General features: G+C 38.6%; 1 non-coding gene across 1 annotated transcript; it reads right to left on the bottom strand.

Moving 5' to 3' along the window:
• Positions 1 to 4,588: 4,588 nt before the first annotated feature.
• LOC142164447 (small nucleolar RNA R71) lies at positions 4,589 to 4,695 on the bottom strand. Its single transcript, XR_012695217.1, has one exon. It is a non-coding gene; the product is annotated as a small nucleolar RNA R71 (small nucleolar RNA).
• Between the last annotated feature and the right edge of the window lie 20,418 nt (positions 4,696 to 25,113).

Below are 25,113 nucleotides of genomic sequence, written 5' to 3'. Positions count from 1 at the left end.
GATTAGTCATAAGTAATAAGAAAAAAGAAGTCTAGCATGGTTAAATCATGACACATGTGTGCACACAAACATGGCTAAGAACAGAGCATAAGAGTAAAGCATGCATAGTAAAAGGACAAAATACTCATTAATTATAAATAAAAGGGAGCAGAATTAGCAGTACCATTTGTACACAACCATTCACAAAATAAAACAACCTAAAAAGTACCAGCCACCAAAACAACAAAACAAAGGGACCAAGATATAGGACATACAGCTTTTAATTGGACACTGGAAAGGGAAACTGTTTTAAGGAGCACTAGAAGGGGGAGGCAGGGATGAAGAGGCAAGAGTTCGGAGGAGAATATCCATTAGGGAATTTGCATACACTTGCTCGTTAATTAGTCGCTCCTTCAGGTCCTCGACCTATTTCCTAAGATCTACATTTTCCTTGGTCAAACGGGAAAACCTCTGTGCCTTGTGCACCACTAAAACTAGGTGCCTCCTGAGCCTGACTAAACTGCCCTTCAAGAATGGCATTTTGCCTTCGACCTCCTTATCTCCTCAGTTGCAGCATTCTGAGCATCAATCAATTGCGAGATAATGGAATTCCTGCCAACCCCTCATTTCTTATCAATGCACTCACACTCCTCTAAGGTGGTTTTGGAGAAGGTTTTATTGCGAGTTCCCACTGTTGCTTTTCCCAAGGGAACATTGAAGAAGTTAAACACCTTGGTGAGTAAGAACCCGTAAGGCAGTCCATGATTACCATCCTTAAAATCTGCCACTTTCTTCATATGCTCTATCATGAGACAGGCAGATTGATAGTAGTGTAGGCATCCAGTGCTTCCATTAGGAACAGGTATGCTCTTGACGTAATGGAATTCCTTTCTACGTGTGGAAGCAAGACCTTGTTCACCATCTCGAACAAAAATTAATACACTGGAAGGGGGGCCTTCTTGTGCACCCGTTCCCCTTGCTGCACAGCATCATCCTTCAGAATGGCACTTCTAAAATTCGTAGAACAAGTCCCATCAATGGATGAGATGCCCTTAGTAGGAACCTCCAAAATGTTCCCCAATGAATCCTCGTCCATCACAAAGTCTACTCCATTCGCCTTCAAGAAAATATTATCATCTTCCACTATGAACATGTTTGCATATAAGCTACACATTTCTTCCTCATACATCTTGGGGCTCTCATTGGTGAACAAGTGTGTCCACTTTTAAAACTCACAAATATCAACCAGTTGACGCATCCCTATATTGTCCATAATGTCAGGGGAAAATGTTCTGCCCCACAGTACCCTCTGTTTTCTCAGATTTTCTCTGCTTGAATCCTTGGCCGCACTTACTTTTGCCTTCTTGGAGGAATCAAGTTCCTCATTGTCACCAACCTTCCTTTTCGCAGACTTTCTCACACTTTTCGCTCTCTTTGCAGACTTCTCAGACAATGTTTCACCAGACTTCTCAGACACCTTCTCACCAGACTTGTCTACCTCAACATTCTCAACTTCCACAGCTTTCACAAATAGCTCTCTCTTGGGTTTTGGAATCACAGGTTTCTTAGAGGACTTATGAATTAAAGAAGCAGGTTCCTCATTCAGCTCTTCATCGTCAATATCAACAAGTGTTGGAGGCACGTATTCCTCATTCACCAGCTTTCCCTCTTTCACCAACCTCCTCACTTTCTTCTTTTCTTTGTTTTTCTTCAAAACAGTTTCAAGGGCTTCCTTCTTTTGCAACCTGGTAGTGGGTCTTTTAAGAGTAGATGCATTGAGAACTAACCTTCCACTTCTAGCAGCAATGAAGCTTTCTACAGGTATATCATCATAGTCTTCATCATTATTTTTATTTTCCTCTTCAGATAGAGATCTCATCTCAGGAATGACAAAGTTTAACGGCTCAGCATCAAAGTGAGGAGAGGGAGTAGGATCAGTACTGACATGGGGCTCTTTAGAAGAGCAAGGATTTTCATCTTAAGTAGGAGCAGAGGGATCCTCTTGGGGTGAGGGAACAGGTCCCTCATTTGTTTCCCCAATAATATTATCATGTGCTAGATTTTCAAGGGGCACCAGTTCCCTACCCTCTTCTTGATGACATTTACCTCCCCCCCTGAGACCCAATGGTCTCATTAACATCCTCATAACCACCAACAAGACCACCCTCAGCAGCGATTAACAACATATTCACAATGGCTTCTTGTTCATTTATCCCCAAAGTAAATTCATAAGACACATGAGGAATATTACCTGTGGAGTTGATAACATTCAAATCGAAGCTTAATATGGTCATTTGTGAACCTTCACTACTACGAACCACAGTCTGTTGAGCTTCAGCGCTCTCTTCAACTTGCAGACTGGAAATTTCTGACCTTCGTCACCATCTACTGTTTCTCTCTCTGCTATTTTTTCTGGCAAGGCAGAAAGCGAGTGATGGTAGGCTATAATTACATATTTTAGTCACTTATTGCACTCTAATTTACTGCACTTTAATTGGGTTTGAGCTTTAATCGCTAGTGTTTTGCACTAAATATGTGTTTATTCCTTGTGGGAGTGATTTTGAGCTATGTAGATGTTATGGAATAAATTTGAGATATTTGGAGCTTTGAAGTCTGAGTAAAAGCCCAAGGGATTAAGCCGGGATTCCATTCAGGGGTCGAGAACCACGTCCGGATATCAAAAAGTCAAGAAATATTCGTACTCTGAGAATCCCCCATAGCCGCAGTGCATGGGGCGGTGTGTAGGGCGCCGCACTTGTGCATTTCCCTGCTGATTGTCAGAACTAGCTCTATGGATTTCCCCACTAATGCCCCGCATGGCGCGTCGCCCCATGCAGCGCACTTGTGCAATTTTTACAGAGTGAAAATCCAATTGCGGCTAGGAGAAGGTAATTTCGTATGGGCCCAACCCTACTTGGTATATATATATATGGAAAAATATTATTTTCTAGACTTTTGACAAATCTAAGACCTAAGGAAGCGAAAGAGGAGTCGGAGAAGCAAAAGCACATGGATTTCATCATTCAATCCTCACTCAAGATACGAGTTTGGATCGTTTTATGTTTTTCTTTAACTTAAACATATTTGTGATGAAATACTCCATATCTATAGAGTAATTCTCTTTAGGGTTTGATGGATTTGGTGTATTGATCTTTGTTTGTGAATTATAACTCTAATTTTTATGTATTGAATCATTTTGGATGATTTAATTGTTGTATCTATACTCACTAGTTCAGGTAATCGAGAGAGGCATAACTTGTGATATCGTTAAATTATATTTCATTGGTTGAATTAATTGATTCTTCTTAGTAATCGAAAGAGGTTAGTTGAATTATTGATTAAAGCTAGTTAGGAGGATAATCGAGAGAGGTTCTCCTAAAGACCAATCCACCACAAATTCTTGCATATCTTCACCAAGCTTAACTTAGTTCATCTTATGAGGTTGAGACTTAATCGAGAGAGGAGTTTCTTCTAAACGTGTTAACTAATAATTGAGTGAATTCGATATACTCACTTGAACATTAGAAGTGAACTATCTAGAGTTAGATCCCAAATTATTATCTTGTACCTATTCCATCAAAACCATGCTTTCTCCCATTGATAACTCTCTTTGCTTACTCATTGTTGCGATTAGCATTAGTCGATAGTTTAGACTCTTAAATAATTTTAGTTTTAATCACATAATTCTCATTGTTGATCATCTTGGATAGTAATCAAGCTATGAACTACAAAAATACTATTTAACTCCAATCCATGTGGATACGATATTATATTATATTATATTCGACTAGCGAGCATATTTAAGTGTGTGTTTCGGGCTCATCAAATTTTGGCATCGTTGCGAGGGATTGGCAATCAATAGTGTTTGAAATAGTTTGTAGTACTAATTCAGGAATTACCCCTACAAACTTGGTGCATGACTCGATCTTCTGGGAAGGAAGTGCTACCATACGAACCAGAGATAGAAAAACAACTGCAATAGTTGAGAAAGGAAAGAAATCTCCCTGAGAATACAAAGATGGTTGGGCAATCCTCAACCAAAGAAACTATGGCTGGAGATGATGATAATGTTGATTTGGCTACCAGAGAGGCAGCCAAACAATGAGAAAAAACTTCACGAGAAGTTGAGTAAGCGGCTCTTAGAAAAGCACAACTTGTCTATGAAGAGGAGATGGCTCGGAGAATTGCTCAGAATCAGCCTTTGGGTGCAAACTAGTTTGGAAATATACCTCCCGGTGGTGGGAGACCACTTGGTGATTATGCTAGACCGGTCTACAACCAAGGCTTATGAAGTATTAGACCACCTCCAGTTGCAGCTAACAATTTTGAGTTGAAGCAAGGGTTGCTCCAAACCCTTCAGAATTGATGTGTCTTCAAAGGAAAGCCAAACGAAGATCCAAACAACCATCTAATGGACTTCGAGGAGATTATGAACACTTTTAAATACAATGGTGTGTCACAAGATGCAGTTTACTTAAGAGCATTCCCCTTCACACTTAAAGATGATGCAAAGTAGTGGCTTTGAAGCTTGCCCCAGGGATCAATTAGAACATGGGAGGAGATGACTAGAAATTTACTTGATAAATATTTTTCCCCAGCTAAAACGAGAAAGATTAGAAGAGAAATCCATAACTTCTGCCAGAAAGATAAGGAAACTGTGTTTGAAGCTTGGGAGAGGTTTAAGGAATTAGTTCTAAAGTGTCAACATAGCAGAATTGAACTCTGGATGCAACTCCTGGATTTTGGGATAGATTGACACCGGTCTCACATAGAACATTGAGTAATGCAGCCGGAGGTCCGTTGATGAAGAAGACTCCAGAGGAGATAATCACAATTCTAGATGAGTTGTATAAACATGCAAACAAGTGGCCCTCTGAGAGTACTGAAAGAAGAAGATCAACTAGTGTACACCAAGTTGATGCTAACACATCTGTGTAGGTACAGCTTGATGCCATGGCCAAAGAAATAAGGAAGTTCACCTTAGCTTCGATACAAAGTGAGCCTCATGCAGCATTTGATATTTTTGGAAGAGGACACCCTACTCATGAGTGTCAAGCCTCAACTAGGGAAGTGAATGATGTGGGGAATTATAACTCCAATGCAATGGGTCAGAAGCACCCCGATTATTCATAGAGTTCACCTTGGGGTACTGCAAATGCATGGCAACAAAACAACTCCAGATTTCGGGGGCAAGGAGCTTCAGGCTTCCAAAATCAGTAGAGGCATCAGTTTCAGCCTCAACAATCCAATCAGCCCGGTCTAGAAGATATGATGAAAGCCTTCATTGTCAATACAGATGAGAGGCTAGATGCTCATGGGGCATCAATTCGAAATCCAGAGAAGCAAGTGGGACAAATTGCAACTATATTGTCTGAGAGAATTCCAAGAACTCTCCATGCTGATACTGAAAGAAACTCCAAAGAAACAGTGAATGTTGTGACCTTAAGAAGCGGGCAAGTGTTGAAAGAGCCCACTCCGGTCCAAAAAGATGTGATACCTGAAAAAGAAAGTGGGGAGCAACTGAAAAATGAAGTTGATAAGAAGAAGAAAGGCAAGAAGGGAGCTGAGAAAAAAGAAGAAGGGGGAAACTTCAAGAAGGGAGGAACATGAAGAGAGAAAGCGCATGCCTACTTTACCTTTTCACCAAAAGTTATATAGAGAAAAGCTCGACAAGTAATTTGAGAAATTTCTTGATGTGCTGAAATAGGTCAATGTAAATTTGCCATTCACGGAGGTGCTCTCCCAAATGCCAGCTTATGCCAAATTCTTGAAGAATATCCTTACAAATAAGAGGAATATAGAAGAGACCTCGGTGGTCAAGCTCACAAAGTATTGCAGCGCAATCTTGCAAAACAAACTCCTACAAAAGTGTGGAGATCCAGGGAGTTTTACTATACCTTGCTCTCTAGGCACTCTTACCTTTGATAAATCTTTATGTGATACTGGTGCCTCAATTAATCTAATGCATTTGTCAATTTAAAGAAAACTGGAGAATGATATTGGAGATATAAGGTCCGCACCAATATCCTTGCAGCTAGCTGACCAAACAACTCTAATACTCGAGGGGATAGTGGAAGATGCCTTAGTTCGGGTAGATAAGTTTGTATTTCCTGTAGATTACATAGTGGTGAAGATGGAAGAGAACAAGGAGATCCCCCTAATCCTAGGAAGACCATTCTTAGCAACGGGTAGAGCAATATTAGATATACATGATAGAAAACTTATGCTTAGAGTGGGTGAAGGGGTTGTGACGTTCGAGGTGAATGTAGAGACTGGGGTGAAAAAGGAGAAGCCAATTGTAAGTGTTGAGTGAAAGGTGAAGAGTTCAAGAGATAAGGCTACAGTGATTGAGAAAGATAAGTGTGGGATGTACACCAAGAAGGCTGAGAAGAAGTTGTCTGCATGGATGTGCGCACTGGTTCAGGCAAGAAGAATGGAGCCCGACTTCGACTCAGACCCCGACTAGATATTTAGGGAAGTTTCCTCTACCTTATGCTTTTTTAATTGTGTGTAATGGGGACATACCACAACTTAAAGTGTGGGGTGGGGGATATTTGTATGTTGTATGTATATTAGTCTTAGTTTTTGTTTGTTTGTTTTAGTAGTATGATAGAAAACAAATTGAAAAAAACCATAAAAACCCTAAGATGGATATCATTCGACAGGTTTCTTGAGGGATTAGGTCGAAAGAAAAAAAAAGATCCTTGGTTTTTTTTTGTTCTGCAGTTCTTTTCAAATGGTTTTGTTTGAACCGGGTGTAGTTAGTTTTTATTTTGTTAGGAGTAGGAAACCTTGTGTTGTGAGTTGAATTGGAAGTAATATCTCTTGACTTTGTTATGCCTTGAGAATAGTAAGTGCTTTAGTTGTGATGCTTAGGCTAATTTTTTGACTCTTACCTGAGTACATTAAAGTGTATGATCTTAACTTTGTTTAACTGCTTTGACTAGAGTGTCTTGATAATCCAATCTTGAGTGAGTTATGTGCCATGTGTGTGTGAGGTTTTGTGTTATTCTGTGCATTATTTTTTATGTCTAGAACTTGCCCTGTGTGTTTGCAAAGCGAAATAGAAGAGAAGTTTTATTTAGTCTTGGAAGTGATATAGGCATTTCTTTATTGAGCCAGTTATATATTTTACCCACCTAATTTTTATGTATCGTATTTGATACATTTGAGCTTGTAATCTTGTTTCTTTGGAAACCACATTACAAGCCTTACCCATTTGTTTGAATTAACCATCTACTTGAACCGTTTACCTCTCATGAGTACTTGGAATTGTTATGAACTTTGTAAAAGTTGAAGTATGGGGTAGTTGGTTTGGCTTTTGAGTGGAACTAATGGAAACAGGAGAAAGGTGCAATGCATCGAAAAAGTAAGAGTCACTTGAATTGAAAGAGAAAAGAAAAAATAGTTGTATTGTTTTGAAAATATTCCTTGATAGGTGGTAGCTCTTGATGTAATTGTGCTTAAAGAAGTAGGGAGTTAATGTATATAGATGTGAAGATGGAGTCATGGTTTGAAATAAGTGTGGGGTTTTGAAAGGTAAAGTGTATGTATTAAAAGTGCTTAGGGAGGTGTAATCACTCTTATATCTAAATGTATCATATGCGTTTCGCAACTTACATTACAACCATTTAAAGTCCTACTTGATCCTTGACTAAATGAGCTCAATTAGTAGAGTAGTACACTACTGGCAAGCTTATAGTTCATCTTTTGTGGCATATGAATGTTGTTTCTGAGAGTGAGTGAATTCTTTCTATCTTGAGTTCCTATTTATTCTTAATTTCTATTGTGTGAGTGACAACTCTCTATTGTTGTATAAGGGCACTTGATTCATGAAGGAAATGTAATGCTTGACCTATATGTTGGAGCAAGTGAGCGGGTTATAAATAATACATGGTACGTGTGAGTCAACTCTTGAGGCTAGGATGTTACACTATTGTGCTTAATCTATGTTAATTATTCTTGGTATGGTAAGTTAGGAGAGTTGTTTAAAAAGGTCGTGTCTTTATAAAGTGTAGTTTGATTGCTCGAGGACGAGAAATGGTTTAAGTGCGAGGTGTTGATGGTAGTCTATAATTACATGTTTTAGTCGTTTATTGCACTCTAATTTACTGCACTTTAATTACGTTTGAGCTTTAATCGCCAGTGTTTTGCACTAAATGTGTGTTTATTCCTTGTGGGAGTGATTCCGAGCTATGTAGATGTTATGGGATGAATTCGAGCTATTTGGAGCTTTGAAGTCTAAGTAAAAGCCCAAGGGATTAAGTCGGGATCGCGTTCGGGGGTCAAGAACCACGTCCGGATATCAAAAAGTCAAGAAACATCCGTAATTTGAGAATTCCCCACTGCCGCGGCGCATGGGGTGGCGCATAGGGCGCCGCACTTGTACATTTCCTTGTTGTCTATCAGAAATCAACTCTCTAGATTACCCCACTAATGCCCTGCGTGGTGCGTCTCCCCATGCAGCGTGCCTGTACAAATTTTACGGAGTAATTGTCCTATTTCGCGTAGGAAAAGGTATTTTCGTTTAGGCTTGACCCTACTTGGTATATATACATGAAAAAATGTTATTTTCTGGACTTTTGACATATCTAAGACCTAAGGAAGCGAAGGGGAAGTCGGAGAAGCAAAAGCACATGGATTTCATCATTCAATCCTCACTCAAGATACGAGTTTGAATCGTTTTATGTTTTCCTTTAACTTAAACATATTTGTGATGAATTACTCCATATCTATGGAGTAATTCTCTTTAGGGTTTGATGGATTTGGTGTATTGATCTTTGTTTGTAGATTATAACTCTAGTTTTTATGTATTGAATCATTTTCGATGATTTAATTGTTGCATCTATACTCACTAGTTCAGGTAATCTAGAGAGGCATAACTTGTGATATTGTTGAATTATATTTCGTTGGTTAAATTAATTAATTCTTCTTAGTAATCGAAAGAGGCTAGTTGAATTGTTGATTAAACCTAGCTAGGAGGATAATCGAGAGAGGTTCTCCTAAAGACCAATCCACCACGAATTATTGCATATCTTCACCAAGCTTAACTTAGTTCATCTTGTGAGGTTGAGACTTAATCGAGAGAGGAGTTTCTTTTAAATGTGTGAACTAATAATTGAGTAAATTCGAGAGACTCACTTGAACATTAGAAGTGAACTATCTAGAGTTAGATCCCAAACAATTATCTTGCACCTATTCCATCAAAACCCTATTTTCTCTCATTGATAACTTTCTTTGCTTACTCCTTGTTGCGATTATCATTAGTTGATAGTTTAGACTCTTAGTTAATTTTAGTTTTAATCACATAATTCTCATTGTTGATCATCTTGGATATCAATCAAGCTATAAACTACGAAAATATTGTTTAACTTCAATCCATGTGGATACGATATTATATTATACTATATTCAACTAGCGGTCATATTTTAAGTATGTGTGCCGAGCTCGTCAGCGAGGTCGCTACAACAAACCTTTTGGGGTTTTAAGTCTTGCGACTCCGATGAGAACCAGAACTCGATTGGGTTGGAGAGGAAGTAGTAGGCGATTGGTGGTCTGCTGTATGGTTTTGACTAGGTGATATAGGGGACTCGGACTCTCGTTCCTGTACTTCGTGAGGTGAAGACATAGTGGGGAATGTACTGGAAACGTTTGATACTTCTAGATTTTCATACATAGTGAAAATTTGTAGTGAGAACAAAATAAAATAGGTGTTTGGTTTTGAGAGAAAAGGAAATTTTTGGGTTTGATGCGAATAGTGATGAAAGAGACAATGTTTGGGTTTATTTAAAGAGGGCGAGGGACCGGTTACAAACGGGTATAGATTGCTGAGTAGATGGGTCGTTTAGTAACGGGTACGACATTTGGGTTCTAAAGAGATGAAAAATAGAAACTAAAATTTTAATGACATGGCACTTTTACAGCCGTTAAAAAGATGTGCATAAGAGTACAAAGGAACTGCTAACCCGAGTCAAGGGAACCAGGTTCCCTGACTTAGTTTTGTAAATGTGAGCCTCGTCATTTTACCAAGATACAATGACACTACCTCCTTGTTTGCTCTGTAATTTTCATGCGTGTCTACCTGTTACGGTATAGAAAAAAGTTAGAACTTGCCAGAAAATACTTTTTTAGCTATTTTACCTGTTCATTCTTTCATAGCTAGTCATTGAGAGACCATGTTCTTAATTTGATTTTATCAACCCCAGCGCCAATCGATTCTTTTCAAAGTGCTCTCTACTTAGTGCTTTAGTGAAGATATTTGCTACTTGATCTTCTGTTTTGCAGAACTTCATGCAGATAAGACCTTTTTCAGCATTATCTCTGATAAAATAATGTCACACATCAATGTGCTTTATTCTCTTACGCTGAACTGGGTTCTTTACTATGTTGAGAGCAATGGTGTTATCACACAGTAATGGCACACAATAAGAAAATACACCAAAGTCCTCCAGATGCTTGTTCCACAATAGTTGAGCACAACAAGAGACATCTGCCACATACTCAGCCTCTACAGTTGAAAGAGCCATAGAGTTTTGTTTCTTTGTACCACATGAAATCAGACACGATCCGAGAAAATTTGATGCCGTATGTGCTCTTTCTATCCACCAGATAACTAGCATAATCAATGTCAGCATACCCAATCAAGTCGAAATTGTCTCCTGAAGGGTAGTAGAGAACCAGGTCCTGCGTTCCTTTGAGATACCTTAGAATTTTCTTGGCAACCTTCAGATGAGATTCCTTTGGACTAGATTGAAACCTAGCACATAATCCCACACTAAATACAATATCTGGTCTACTAGCTGTGAGATACAAGAGTGAACCAATGATACCTCTGTACATGGTTTCGTTCACAGGAGAACCAGGTTCATCCATATCCAGACGAGTGATAGTGGCAATAGGGGTATCACTGATTTTTGAACTTTCCATCTCAAATCTCTTTAGGAGCACTTTAATGTACTTATGCTGACTTATGATCGTTCCCTTAGGAGTTTGCTTAACTTGCCAGGCCTAAGAAAAAATTCAATTCCCCCATCATGCTCATTTCAAACTCACTTCCCATAAGCTTTGCAAACTCTTCACACAGGGGAATCATTTGTTGCACCAAAGATGTTGTCGTCAACATAGATTTTCATGATGAGCAGGTTCCTCCCTCGTTTCTTCAGAAATAGGGTGTTGTCAATTTTTCCTCTTGTAAAGCCATTTTCAAGGAGGAATTTGGACAACCTTTCATACCATGCACGAGGGGCCTGCTTCAGTCCATATAATGCCTTGTCAAGTTTGAATACATGCTCAGGATGCTCATGACATTCAAAACCAGGTGGTTGTTTGACGAAGACTTCTTCCTTTAGATATTCATTCAGAAATGCACTTTTGATATCCATTTGGAACAATTTGAATTCCATATGAGATGCAAAGGCAATGAGGATTCTGATGGCTTTCATTCGAGCAACTGGAGAAAAAGTTTCATCATAGTCGATCCCTTCTTCTTGATTGTACCCTTGAACTACCAACCTTGCCTTATTCCTTGTTGTGTTCCTAAACTCATCAAGTTTGTTTGTGAAACCACCTAGTTCCTATAACACTTTTGTCTTGAGGGTCAAGGAACCAGGTGCCATACGTTGTTCCTCTCAAATTAATGGAGTTTATCTTGCATAGCAGTAATCCAGTCAGCATCTTTCAATGCTTCCTTGAGATTTTTGGGCTCAATTTGAGAGAGAAAGGCTGAGAAGGCAAGTGAGTTTCTTGACTTTGATCTAGTTTGAATCTGTGAGTCAAGAGGATTGATCACATTTTGAAGAGGGTGTGAACTTTTATGTTTCCAGATAGACACCTGAATCTCATTGTGAGAGGATCCGGGTTCCTCTGAATGAGATCCATTGTAGACATGAGTGCCACTTCTCAGATCAGCATTAGGGGTTCCTTGCACGGCATCAATAACTCTGTTCTCTACTTCAGTTGTTGTGATTGGGGGACCAGGTTCCTCTACATTTGATGGAGATACAGTTGCACCATCTTTATTTGATTCCTTGACCTGACTCATCATGTCAACCTTTCCATTTGCCATATCAATGACTTCACCAGGTACCTTTGACTGCTCTCTGTCTTGATCAATCTTATCATGTGAATCTTTCCCACATATGTGGTATGATTCATCAAAGATCACATGCATGTTTTCCTCAACACATTGAGTTTGTTTGTTGTAAACCTTGTAATTTTGCTTTGTGATGAATAACAGAGAAAGATTCCTTCATCACTTTTGGCATCAAATTTTTCCAGTGCTTCCTTCCTATTATTGAGAACAAAACATTTGCAGCCAAACGTCCTCAAATGTATTAGCTTGGGTTTTCTCCCATTCAGCAGTTTATACTGGGTTTTGTTCAAGAGGGACCTGATCATGCACTTATTCACCAAGTAGAATGTAGTGTTGATTGCCTCTGCCCAGAAACGTTTTGCAACACCACTGTCGATCAGCATTGTCCTTGCCATGTCTTCAAGAGTCCTATTTATCCTCTCCACACCATTTTGTTGGGGTGTTCTTGGAGTTGAAAACTTATGATTTGTACCACTTTCAGCACAAAATTCGTTGATTTTTGCGTTGTCGAACTCTGTGTTGTGATCAAATCTTATATGTTACGCCCCAAACCTGTGGAGGCATGACTAGCACCTGGTACCGTACTGTCCCAAGCGAACCACTCCGTAACTCATTTTTTCTTCTACAACTATCATGGGCCAACATGGCCACAACTCGTATAACTATAAGTAGGCAAACGTTGTATCAATGAACCGTCGTTCTTAAAACATGAATACATATGGGTCGTCAAGGCCTCTGACATACTGTACAAAATAAATTTCTGTCTACAAAGCCTCTAAGATTATTCGACATCAAATGGGACAAGGCCCCTGCCTAACCATAAGTCTATAGCAAAACTCTTACATGATGACTTATAGACTCGGGTGCACTCCTAATGAAGTGGAGTCTTATCAATCCTTCGCTGAATGCTAACCTCGTCTATTATGAGGGCACGTCAAACTGATTACCTATACCTGCAGGTATGAATGCAGCATCCATAACAAAAGGACGTCAGTAAGAATAATATACCGAGTATGTAAGGCGGAACTGAAACATAACAATAAGTCAATATTAAGTAAAGACATATAAGAATAAACCTGAATATCTGAGGTGCCACCATATATGCATACTAATTATACTTATATATATATATATATATATATATATATATATATATATATATATATATAAATACTTCTCTTTGAGACTATTATCCATATCGTAACACGACTGCCCAACTGATCAGTGGTAACTACCCGATCGATCGTAGCTCGGTGGTAAATGTATAACTGCCCAACTGGTAGTAACTGCCCGACCGGCCATAGCACGGTGGTAAATGCATGACTGCCCGATCAGTCGTAGCACGATGGTAAATGCATGACTGCCCGACTGGCTGTAGCACGGTGATAAGTGAATATGCATGACTTCCCAACCGGCCGTTGCTCGGTGGTAAAATGAATATGCATGTAACACTACCTTATGAACATTAATATCTTTATTGTATTCCTCAATAGAGACTTAGAAACATATTTAAACATGCTTTGTATTACATTTCATAGGAATGAATAACGCACATCCTTAACTATTAATAGTAGAACCATTATGGAACAATATTATGTTTACGCATCGTTACTTGGATCATGCCAAAAGAAGGAAGGATTAGCCTTAACATACCTCAAATCCATCTTTGGATGACTTCGCGTTGCTTCTATAAATGGAAAGAGAATGCTACTGCTATGTTGGAAAGGAAACAGTGTTGCTACTATATCTCAAATCATAAAATATTGAGTTGAATAGAAGAAGATCAAATTAAAAAGTGATGCCTCCATAAACTCACGTTTCCACTACCTAATACTAAGTACTGCATATGCATCCCTTAAGCCCTCCATATCCTAAAGTGAAATAAGATACATATGTATATATATCACTTCCTCCTTCTTACACGTGGGATCCTCCCCCCTCCTCCCCCCCCCTCCCCCACTCTTTCCTTAATTGATGACACATGGTCATCTAATAAAATATAACAATAACATAGTCACAAATCCTCTATAACCTCATGAATGGCCTTAATCCCTTGAAATATTACGTTAATGAGGTTTGCAAACACTGGAAAAGTTTCATCCTTGGTTCTGAGGAACAATGTCCAGGTGATTCTAGAGTAGTCATCCACTATGACAAAAATGTAGTTTTTTTCCTCCTCTACTTGGCACCATCATAGGTCCACACAGATCCTTATGGGGGAGATCAAGTGGCCTTGAGGTGTTTACTTCCTTTTTAGGCTTGAAGGAGGACATGGCTTGCTTTTATTTCACACATACATCACACACCTTGTGATATTTGAAACTTGACTTAGGCAGCCCACGAACCAGGTCCTTCTTGACCAATTTGTTCAGCAACGTAAAACTTGTATGTCCCAATCTTATGTGCCACAGTTAAGCCTCATCATCAACAACACTCAGACATATGAGATCCCCATTGTGCAAGGACTCAAAATCAGCAACATAAATGTTTTTGTTTCTTTTTGCCATCAGGGCCACTTCACTAGTCACGAGATTTGTGATTGTGCAGATTTTTTATACAAATTCTACTTTGTTTCCTTTGTCGCAGATTTGAGAAACACTCAATAGGCTATATTTCAAGTCATTCACATAATACACATTTTCAATTGAGTGGGTGAGTGTCTTCCCAATTCTTCCTACTCCCAGAATGTATCCATTTTTGTCATTGCCAAAGGACACACTCCCTCCTTGCAGGGCTTTGAGTGAAAGGAAATCATTGATACTTCCAATAATGTGCTTGGAGCAGCCACTATCCATATACAATTTTTGGCTGCTTCCTTTCACTGCTTTCTGCACAAGAGAATTAGGGATTATACTCAGTAACCCAAACAAGTTTGGGTCCCTTGTAGTGAGGAAAAGGGTGAATTAAACTTTTTTTCCAGGCAGGCAATACACGAGTTTTAACGGAGGGACCAAGTTCCTTAGAAGTAGTTACCTTTTCAACAAAAATCTTGTTTTCTGTTGGGACTGAATTCTAGCTTTACAGTTTTCTTTAAAATGTCCAGTGTTGCCACAGTGAGTGCAAAGGCGGTTATGAGGGACAGTAACATACTTGTTATGTGGATTGTAGGGAGTCTTTTCCTTTTGGAACCCGACTCCCCCCATGTTCCCACCATTGCTTGTATACATGGCAGTAATTGTATCCGAGGACCAGGTTCACTTTAGAAATTTTTCTAGGTCATTTTTAACTCTACATAGATCTTCTTAAAGTTGTCTGTTTCTTTTAAGTTCAGCACAGAGACTAGATTTCACATATATGAGTTCATTTTCAAGATTAATGTGTGCCTCACTTGCAACTTCCTTTCCCTTTTGGATAATCCCATAACTGATTCCTTTTTTAAATTCATCTATTAATTCTTTTAGGTCCATGACAACTATCAACAAGTCACCTCTCTCATTTTCTACGTTTTAAATTTTTTTAGTTAGAACATACTTTTCTTTCTTTAGAACCTCGATGGTTTCTTTTAGGTCAACCACTACGACTACCAGATCATATCTCACATTTTCTACCTCTCTTATCTCCATAGTTAATGCATTTTTATCATTTATAAGACTGTGATAAGCATCAATTAAAATATTTGCCAAAGATATAAGCTTTTTCTGAGAGTAAGACTTCAAATTTCTTTGAATTTCGAGAATGCTTACCTCATCATCATCATCGTCAGATTTTTCCATCAGGGCAAAGATAGAGTCATATTCAGCTGCTTCACTTTCAACTGCCATCATGGAGGTATCACCATATGCATCATCTTCTCCAGATTCGCTGGAAGAATCTCCCCATGCGGCAAGAGCTTGTTTCATAACACTGTCAGCGGCTTCTTTTCTCTTGAATCTTTTATCAGGAACCGGGTTCCTCCTAGCTGCTTTGCCTGTGTTGTGCTTGTACTGATCTTGCTTGAGGAGAGGACAGTCCTTGATGAAGTGTCCTGGCTTCCCACATTTATGACATAAGTATACCCTCTTGTCTTGATGGAGCTGCCCCTTTTTGGAATACCTTCATTCTTGCGAACCATTTTCTGAAATCGCTCTGTCAGGTAAGCCATATCAGCATCCTCACCACTTGAGTCATTATTGTCAGCCTTGAGGACTAGGTTTTTCTTCTTCTTGGATTCTCTTCTTTTATGGTCCTTCTTTTTCTTCATTTCATGTCTTCAGATTTCCTATGAGTTCATCAATGGTCAGCTTTTGCAGATCCTTTACCTCCGTGATAGTATTGACCTTATTTTCCCAGGACCCAGGTAGTACACTAAGTATTTTCCTGACAAATTTGTTCCTTGGAATGATTTCTCCTAAAGAGTGAAGCTCATTGATGATGGAGGTGAATTGAGTGTGCATGTCCTAAATGGATTCATCATCCTGAAGAGTTCATACTCAGTGGTGAGCGTGTCGATCTTTGACTGCTTGACTTGAGTTGTTCCTTCGTGTGTCGTTTGGATAGCTTCTCAGATCTCCTTAGTTGATTGATAGGCAGAGATCCTGTTGTATTCGTCTGGTCCAATACCACAAACGGGGATCTTTTTTTCTCGAAAGTTCTTCTCTATAGGTTTGGGGTCAGCATCGTTGTATTCATTCCTTGTCTTGGGAACTGTCACTGTCGGTTCGCCAGAGGTCTTCATAGGGATGAAGAGTCCATCGTAGATAACATCCCAGAGCTCTGAATCTTCAGCCATGATAAAATCATACATCCCTGTCCTCCACCATCCATAGTACTGTCCATTGAATCTTGGTGGTCTGTAGGTTGATTGACCTTCTTCAAAGTTTGGTGGAGCAACCATTTGGATCCTTACTAGGTGTTAGCCTAATAGAAAGAACCTGCTTTGATATCAGTTGATATAAACATAGGGTCTACCAAACAGTATAGAGAACCTAGTTCTCTGTCAATTCCCATAGAATACACACAATAAGAGATAAGTAAATGACACAGCGGAGTTTTTACGTGGAAAACTCCCAGTTCACGAAATTAAAAATCACGACCTACACTCGTAGGATTTCAACCTCACTAACCGAACAACTTTTAGATTACAACTTATTGTAACCTAGGAATTAAACTCTTAATCCCTCACTCACTTGTAATAACTCTATTACAAGCCTCTTTGTAATAACTCTATTACAAAGCTCACAACTCGACTAACTTTAGCCAAGACACAAACACAAGGTTTATGATTTTACAAATGATTTCCTACACAATGCTTCTAGCTAAGCTAAGTAGGAATTACAAGTAAATCACTCTAACAAAGGTGCAACACAACGAAGGACATATAATAACACAATGCTGGAAACTGGTCCTTCGTTATGTTGTTCTTTGTTCTTGAAGCCTGGAAGTCACTTACAAGATGGCAACACACTTGAGGAAACTTGATTAATTCTCGGATGTGCAAGTGTGTGTTTTCTTCATTGCTTCATGTTAATACTATCCAAGTTATGTCACTTGGATGATGCAAGCAAAAATTCGGTACAAGGCATTCCCCATAAAATGGTTGTTGTATTGTTCACACTAAAGTGGTTGTTGCACTAGTCATACTATTGCGTGTGTGCAGAGGAACAGTTGTAGCGACTTTATAGTTGTGAGCAATTGACTGGTTCAGTCAGCAAGGGAATTGATGTCCATCTATTCCCTCTGTTGTCTCTTTGACTCTAATTGCTGGAACTTGTGCCCGACTTGAGACTTGTTGTTCTTGAGCACTTTAAGGATGTGTAACAGGTTCCCCATCTGGTTCTTATCATTAAGTTTGTTAGATCATAAAAACATAACATGGCACATAACCTATCACAAACTCATCAATATCAATAGCTTAATTTTATTGGACTGCTTTTTGAGAATTATGTTAATTTGAGTTTAAGTATTGATATTCGATATATTTTTCTAAAGAAAGAATGCCTAGGGAAGCAAGAAAGCAAAAGAACAAAAAAGAAAAAGAGGAAAAGATAAAAGACGAGAAAATGGTATAGTTTTATCTAAATAGGTCATTAGAAAAGGAATCGACTATCTCGAGAAGATAATTAAACCGGAACGATGAAGAATTACAAAAAATATAAAGTTATTTTTTAATTAATTAATACTTGAAATCTAATATATTTATATATAACGATTAATTTATATCTAACATGTGATATATATATATATATATATATATATATATATATATATATATATATATATATATATATATATATATATAATAGAAAATGTGATGTGGCACTTCTCAAAGCTCAAGGGAGTTCTTTATCTTTTTTCTCATTTTTTTGGCTTTTATCCTTTATTTCATGTCTAGAAAATATGAAGAAAATACAGTATATCGTATTTATATCATTCCATATTATTGTCAATTATTTCTTTTACACCCACGTTCCTTTTTTATCAACACCTCTTTACTCTTCTGATGAGTATAACTCAATTTTATCTATCTGTATATATGGACGTAATAACTGAAGAAGCTCAAAAGTTTCTAACATATTGTTCCCTCACTCCGGCAAATATATTACCTGAACAACAAAAATGACCATTTGTTTACACTTGGGCAAATATATTACCTGAACAACAAAAATCACCATCTATTTATTGAAGAAGCCCAAAGGTCTGTAATTGACGGAATGCACTTATATAATATTAATTGAGTATTAATCATCTTTGTAAATAAACAAGTATAACTGACATGAAACCTGAATATGGCTATAAAGGGATGCTATAATGAGGAAACGGATTTTTCTTGATGAGCCCGTTTTAAATTTAGAGTAATTGAATAAGTCCTGAGAATATTTGATCCAAAGTTTGCAGAGAAAGTTCCTCAGGAATGGACATGAAATTTCGTGTACTTTGTTAGCAGGTATGGCTTATCTTGGTTTTTTATATTTCTGCACTTGATATTATTTTTAATATTTCTTTTTTGCATGTAATTTTTCTCTTTTTTAAGGCAATGGACATTAGACGAGCTTTCAATAATTGCTAAACAGTACACTATTGATCAGATAGTTGTAAGTCAGTCTTGCTATTTATCTTTGTTACACTGTAAGACGATTTAGATGATTTTATTCTTGGTTGTGGTTTCTATATATTAATTAATTGATAAATTCAATAGATTGGTTTTTTCGACTACACTTGATCTTCTGAAAGTATGCGATATATATATTCCCCAATATATAGTATGGAATTTCTTTGATTACGCACAGTTTCAATTAGTTTTTGTATGATAAAATCGCCATCAAGGCCGCACCATACAACCATAGAGAAGTTATTAGTATTGGAACAATATAATGGTATTTAAAAGTCTACTTTTAGTCCCTAAATAAAGAAATTTAAGTTTAGTTTGATTTGTGATCATCTATTTCCATAAAGTTTACGCAGTAATTTGCGCGACATTTGAAAATTTATTTTTAGCCGAATGTAGAGTACAAATTCTAAATTCACTAATGTAGGAGATTTACTAGTATTACCAATAATTTAGACAAGATTCAAATTTAGCCGACCGGCGGTTCGAATTTTATTACGTAGGATTTTGAACGGCCCACCCAAAACCGCCGTGAACTTTCCAGTGACACCACCGCCATCTCTCTCAAACACCGAACAATTCCAAAATCTTAAGCTGAATCCTCCATTTTCAACAGTAGAAGATATAACTCTATAGAAGTAGAAACATACAAAACGAGGGGGGTGGTTGGGTGGGTGCTGACATGGCGATACTCTATGCGGTAGTGGCGAGGGGAACGACGGTGCTGGCGGAGTTTAGTGCAGTGACTGGGAACACTGGCGCGGTGGCACGGCGAATATTGGAGAAGCTTCCAAGTGAAACAGAGTCAAGGCTTTGCTTCTCTCAAGATCGCTATATCTTTCATATCCTTAGATCAGAAGGCATATCCTTCCTTTGTATGGCCAATGATACCTTTGGAAGTAAGTTAAAAGTTTCTTCCTTTTCTAATTTGAAGAATTTGGTAGATTTTGCAAATTTGTTGTCTTAAGAATATAGCCAGTATCTCTATAAAATATGGAACCATCTTAGTAAAACACCTCTACTCTCAGAATTGTCTTTGCTGGCATTTGGGCATTTTCCTATAGGAGGTATCTCGATTATATATCCTTGTCAAGACTTATGCTTTTTTTTGCTGTTCATAGCTATTTTTTTTTTGGTGAACGTCTTGTTTGCTGGCACATGTAGTTGGAGGTGAACTGACGAAATCAGTTTATGCAACAGTCAGAACTTTTTTTCAATGAAGCTCCTAGTTTGATGCTTTTCGGTTCATACAAACATCAATCTCAACTTGTCACTTTGTTGATAACAGGGCCTTATTAACATGTCTGTTCGTACTCTTGCTCTACTTGATAATCGCTGCTTGCTGTGGAGGCATCACTCTACCTTCCTGCAGATCGTAACTTCTTACGGTAAGCCATTGCTGCTTGCTGTGTCTCTCAGAATACCAAACGCGTTTCAATCTGGACTATATGTGTTACTAGTGAAGGTTCTCAAATAATCTAGGGGATTATTGTTTTAGCACCTTTCAGAGTCCATGCTCTGGAGCAGAATAATATAAGGTTTATGCCGTGCTCTTGCATGGGTTTTGCCTTACATTTTGTAAATGCTGGGAAAATTCTTTTTCCCTCTTGTTCTTCTTACAAGCTGGTAATTGCCCATCCATATTACGTAGTTCAGACATTGATAACTTGAGTGTTTATATATATATATATATATATATATATATATATATTTATTTACAACAACAACCCAGTATAATTTCACATTCTTTTTATTTATTTATTTATTTATTGTAAAAGGTAACTTCTTTAAGGAATGTTTTTTTGTAAATGTACAACAGGTTGTAATTTCAGTTCTGTTGAGAGTTTTTGTATCTTTGCAGTAATGTTGCTTAGCTATACTTTTAATCTTAGGAAGTGAACCTTATTATGACTTATGACATCTCATGGGGTAAATTTATTCTTCGTTTGTAGATATTGCTTTTCCCACGTACAACCCCCCCCCCCCACCCCCCACCCCACCCCACCCCCAAACCAAAAATAAAGTGTTTCGATCCGAAAAGAGAGCATTTGGTAGTGAGTCAGGGCTATAATCTTTGGTTTTTTCCTTTGCTCCTTTTAATTCATGATATTAAACACTTCCAATTATAAAATAACATTACTCAAAGGCTATATGAAATTTCATTACATCAATCAAACCAGAAACTGAGTTCATAGGAAAAACAGAGGCACAAAGGCATATATCTGATGGATTATTACGCTTTCTATCACAGATTTCTTCTAAGAACATAATACAGTCGATTCAACTAACTGTTAGTTTTATTGGGAATTTAATGATAACCAGAAGGTGGAGGACTTCCATATCCTGGTGAGCTAGGAGGTGGTTGGTAAGTGGGTGTTGGTGGCGGTAAGCTAGGGGGTGGTTGGTAAGTGGGTGTTGGTGGCGGTAACTTTGGCACTGGAGAAGGTATTGGAGGAGGTTTATAAACAGGAGAAGGAGATGGCAAACTTGGTGGAGGTGTGTGAATAGGAGCATGAGGTGGTATTTTTGGTAGAGGTGAGTACACAGGAGGAGGTAGTGGTGGACTTGGTGGAGGTGAATATACCAGTGTGGGAGGTTGTGGACTTGGTAGAGGAGGTGAGTAAATGGGAGTGGGGGGTGGGCTTGGAGGAGGAGGTGAGGGATAATGGTATACAGGAGGAGGAGGTAATTGTGGGCTTGGTGGAGGTGAATATACTGGTGGTGGAGGTGAGTAGACAGGAGTAGGTGGTGGACTTGGTGGAGGTGAATATACTAGTTTAGGAGGCACTGGTCTTGGTGGAGGTGAGTAGACAGGAGGCGATGGTGGACTTGGTGGTGAGTAGACATGAGTAGGTGGTGGGCTTGGTGGAGATGAATATACCGGTTTAGGAGGTAGTGGACTTGGTGGCGGCGAGTAGACAGGAGCAGGTGGTGGGCTTGGTGGAGGTGAGTAGACAGGAGCGGGCGGTGGACTTGGTGGAGGTGAGTAAACAGGAGTGGGTGGTGGACTTGGTGGAGGTGAATATATTGGTCGGGGAGGTAAGTAGACAGGAGCGGGTGGTGGACTTGGTGGAGGGGAGTAGACAGGAGCTGGTGGCGGGATTGGTGGAGGTGAATATACTGGTTTAGGAGGTAGTGGACTTGGTGGAGGGATTGGCGGAGGTGAATATACTGGTTTAGGAGGTAGTGGACTTGGTGGAGGGGAGTAGACAGGAGTTGGTGGCGGGATTGGCGGAGGTGAATATACTGGTTTAGGAGGTAGTGGACTTGGTGGAGGTGAATAGATCGGAGGAGATGGCGGGATTGGTGGTGAATAGATAGGAGTGGGTGGGGTTGGAGGAACAATTGGAGGCTTGTGAATAGGTGGAGGTTTCACTGGAGGAATATAAACAGGCGGCTTGACAACTGGAGGTTTGTGGATTGGAGGGATTACTGGCGGTTTGTAAACAGGAGGGGAGCTAATAGGTGGACTATAGACAGGAGGCGGATTAACAGGAGGCTTATGAGTAGGAGGTGGTTTTTCAAGAGGCGGATTCAATGGAGGACTGTAACTTGGTGGAGCCACTTGGGTGGGTGGTGTTTCTACCGGTGGAGGAGATACTGGTATAGGTGGTTTTTCTACTGGCGGAGGATTGTAAACCGGTGGAGGTGACACTGGTATAGGTGGATTTTCTACTGGGGGAGGTGATACTGGTATAGGTGGATTTTCGACTGGCGGAGGCGTGTAAACCGGTGGAGGTGACACTGATATAGGTGGATTCTCGACTGGTGGAGGATTGTAAACCGGTGGGGGTGACACTGATATAGGTGGCTTCTCTACTGGCGGAGGCTTGTAAACGGGTGGTGGAGATGGCGGAGTTTGAACAGGTGGTGGCTGATAAATAGGAGGTGTTTGAACAGGTGGTGGAGATATAGGAGGTTGATGATAAGTTGAAGCTGGTAGCAGTTTCAATACTGATCTTCTATAGACCTTTGATTGATGATTATTTGCGTAAGGCACCTTCTGAGAGGCCCTATATGCTGGAGAAGGATGTTTAGGTACGTTTGAAGGTTTTCTCTGTGGACTTGAGGGAGTTCCATAGATGGAAGATGAAGGTTGTGGTGGTGTATATACATGTGCAGGCTTATTATGCACTGAAAGAGATGCTCTGTATATATGCGAACTCGAGGTTGATGGTGGCAGAAGTGATGGAGCAAAATTGTTGTCCGCAGCAACTTTATTGCTAACCCCAGAACAAAGGTAACTGGATCTTGCGCGCTCCTCGTAGTTCTTGGAACCGTCTCCATTCTGTTGACCTACAAAAACAGAAGAAGAGAAGCAGGAGGAAGGAGAAGAAGAAACAAGATTCAAGTTGTCAACACCAGAAAAGAAGAACACAAGAAAAAACAGAGAAACAGAGAATGGCTTGTTGAATGGAGTCAATGAGTTTTTCATTGTATGAAAGCAGAATTAAATGACTACAACTATAATGAACATTTCTTCACAGTATTACTGTGATTGAGTACAGAAGTGAAGGTGCTAAACCTGAGATTTTATAGTGGAGAACTTGAGAGACTATTATCAGTTACAAATTTCGTGTCAAGATCAAGGAGGTTTTAGCATTGGATTTTCTGCATGGATTAAAGCTTTGTGAAGACGAATGTCACAGTTCCATGGTGGGAAAAGTAACTTTGAAATTTGCCTAGTTTTCTTTGTAGTAATGAATGAGGTAATAGGTTGGTTAGATGGAGATAAGAAGGTAATAAAGGCATTCAGCAACCTTTAGCTTGGAGATTACCACTGCTTTAGCCTTTAGTAGAGTCGTAAAGCTTTTGAATTTGCTTGAATTAAATGAAATTAAAGCTTTTGACATTTCTTGAATTAAATGAAGTTAAATCTTTATATCAAATCTGAGAGAGTTTCTTGAGTTCTGAAGTGAGGGGTGGTAAAGTGTACAGAGTACATCTTTTTTGCTTTCAAAACTGGAAATCGGTATTTCATATTTAATGTACTATGCTTCTATAGTAAACTTGTTATTTGAGTGCATGAACAATGAGATTTCATAGTTTGCTTGCCTTTCCACTGTAAAAACTGAACTGAAAGTAAAAATGATTTCTTATCATCAACAAAGAAACTCAAGATCAATAGTCGATGCTTTGAAATATCTGCATTTATGGACATTAGGATACTTTGGTACCTTATTTGATGAGCATAACATTTTTTTTTTGGTCGCATTGGAATTTTAATGTGCACACGCCAACTACTTGGTCTTAAAATGAAAATGTAGCTTTGGTGCCATAGATTTTGCCAAAATAAATTTGGGTTTTATTTGGCAAACACATGTTTGGCCATAGATTTTGCCTACATTTTGGCCAAATCCCAAAACCAGCTCAATAGTTGGTTTTGGGCCAAAATATCACTATTATATTTTTTAAAAAATTGTCCTAATTTTTTGTATTTTATAAAAGAGCCCACCATTTATTATTTTGTAACGATGTTGCTTCATCTTCTCGGGCATCTAATAGTGTATCATGCATGTAGTTCATTATAAAAATTATAATTTTGTATCGAATTTATTTATGTTCAGGACTATGGTTTGCGTTAATATAATGAATGTTATTGATAATGGTACTGTTAGATATTTGTGATAATTTTTAGAACTTGTGGGTATAAGTCATGTTTCATGTTTTTTCAAACCAAACTTCACCCAAAATAGATGTCCAAACACATTTTCATCTTCAAACCAAATTTCACCCAAATCAGATTTTTCAGAATAAATTTGGGAATCTATGGCCAAACACTAGCTTATAGCCTTTTTGGTCAAGCTTCTATAATCAACTTATTTTGGAAAAGTAATTTCTCAAAAATATTTTTCAAAAAAGTACTTTGGGTGAGAAGCAGTTTCTTTGACTCACTTTTGAGCAGCAATTAATTAGTGTTTGGCCAAGTCTAAAGAATATTTTTCTTGAAAGTGGGTTTCAAAAGAGACTTTTGGAAGAAAATATTTTTTTCTGCTTTTCAAAGTTAACTTTTACTTCT

This window comes from Nicotiana tabacum, chromosome 9 (assembly GCF_000715075.1).
Source record: "Nicotiana tabacum cultivar K326 chromosome 9, ASM71507v2, whole genome shotgun sequence".
Classification (NCBI taxonomy): Eukaryota; Viridiplantae; Streptophyta; class Magnoliopsida; order Solanales; family Solanaceae; genus Nicotiana; species Nicotiana tabacum.
Note: the sequence above shows the minus strand (reverse complement) of the source record. Positions and strands in the feature narration are given on the sequence as shown.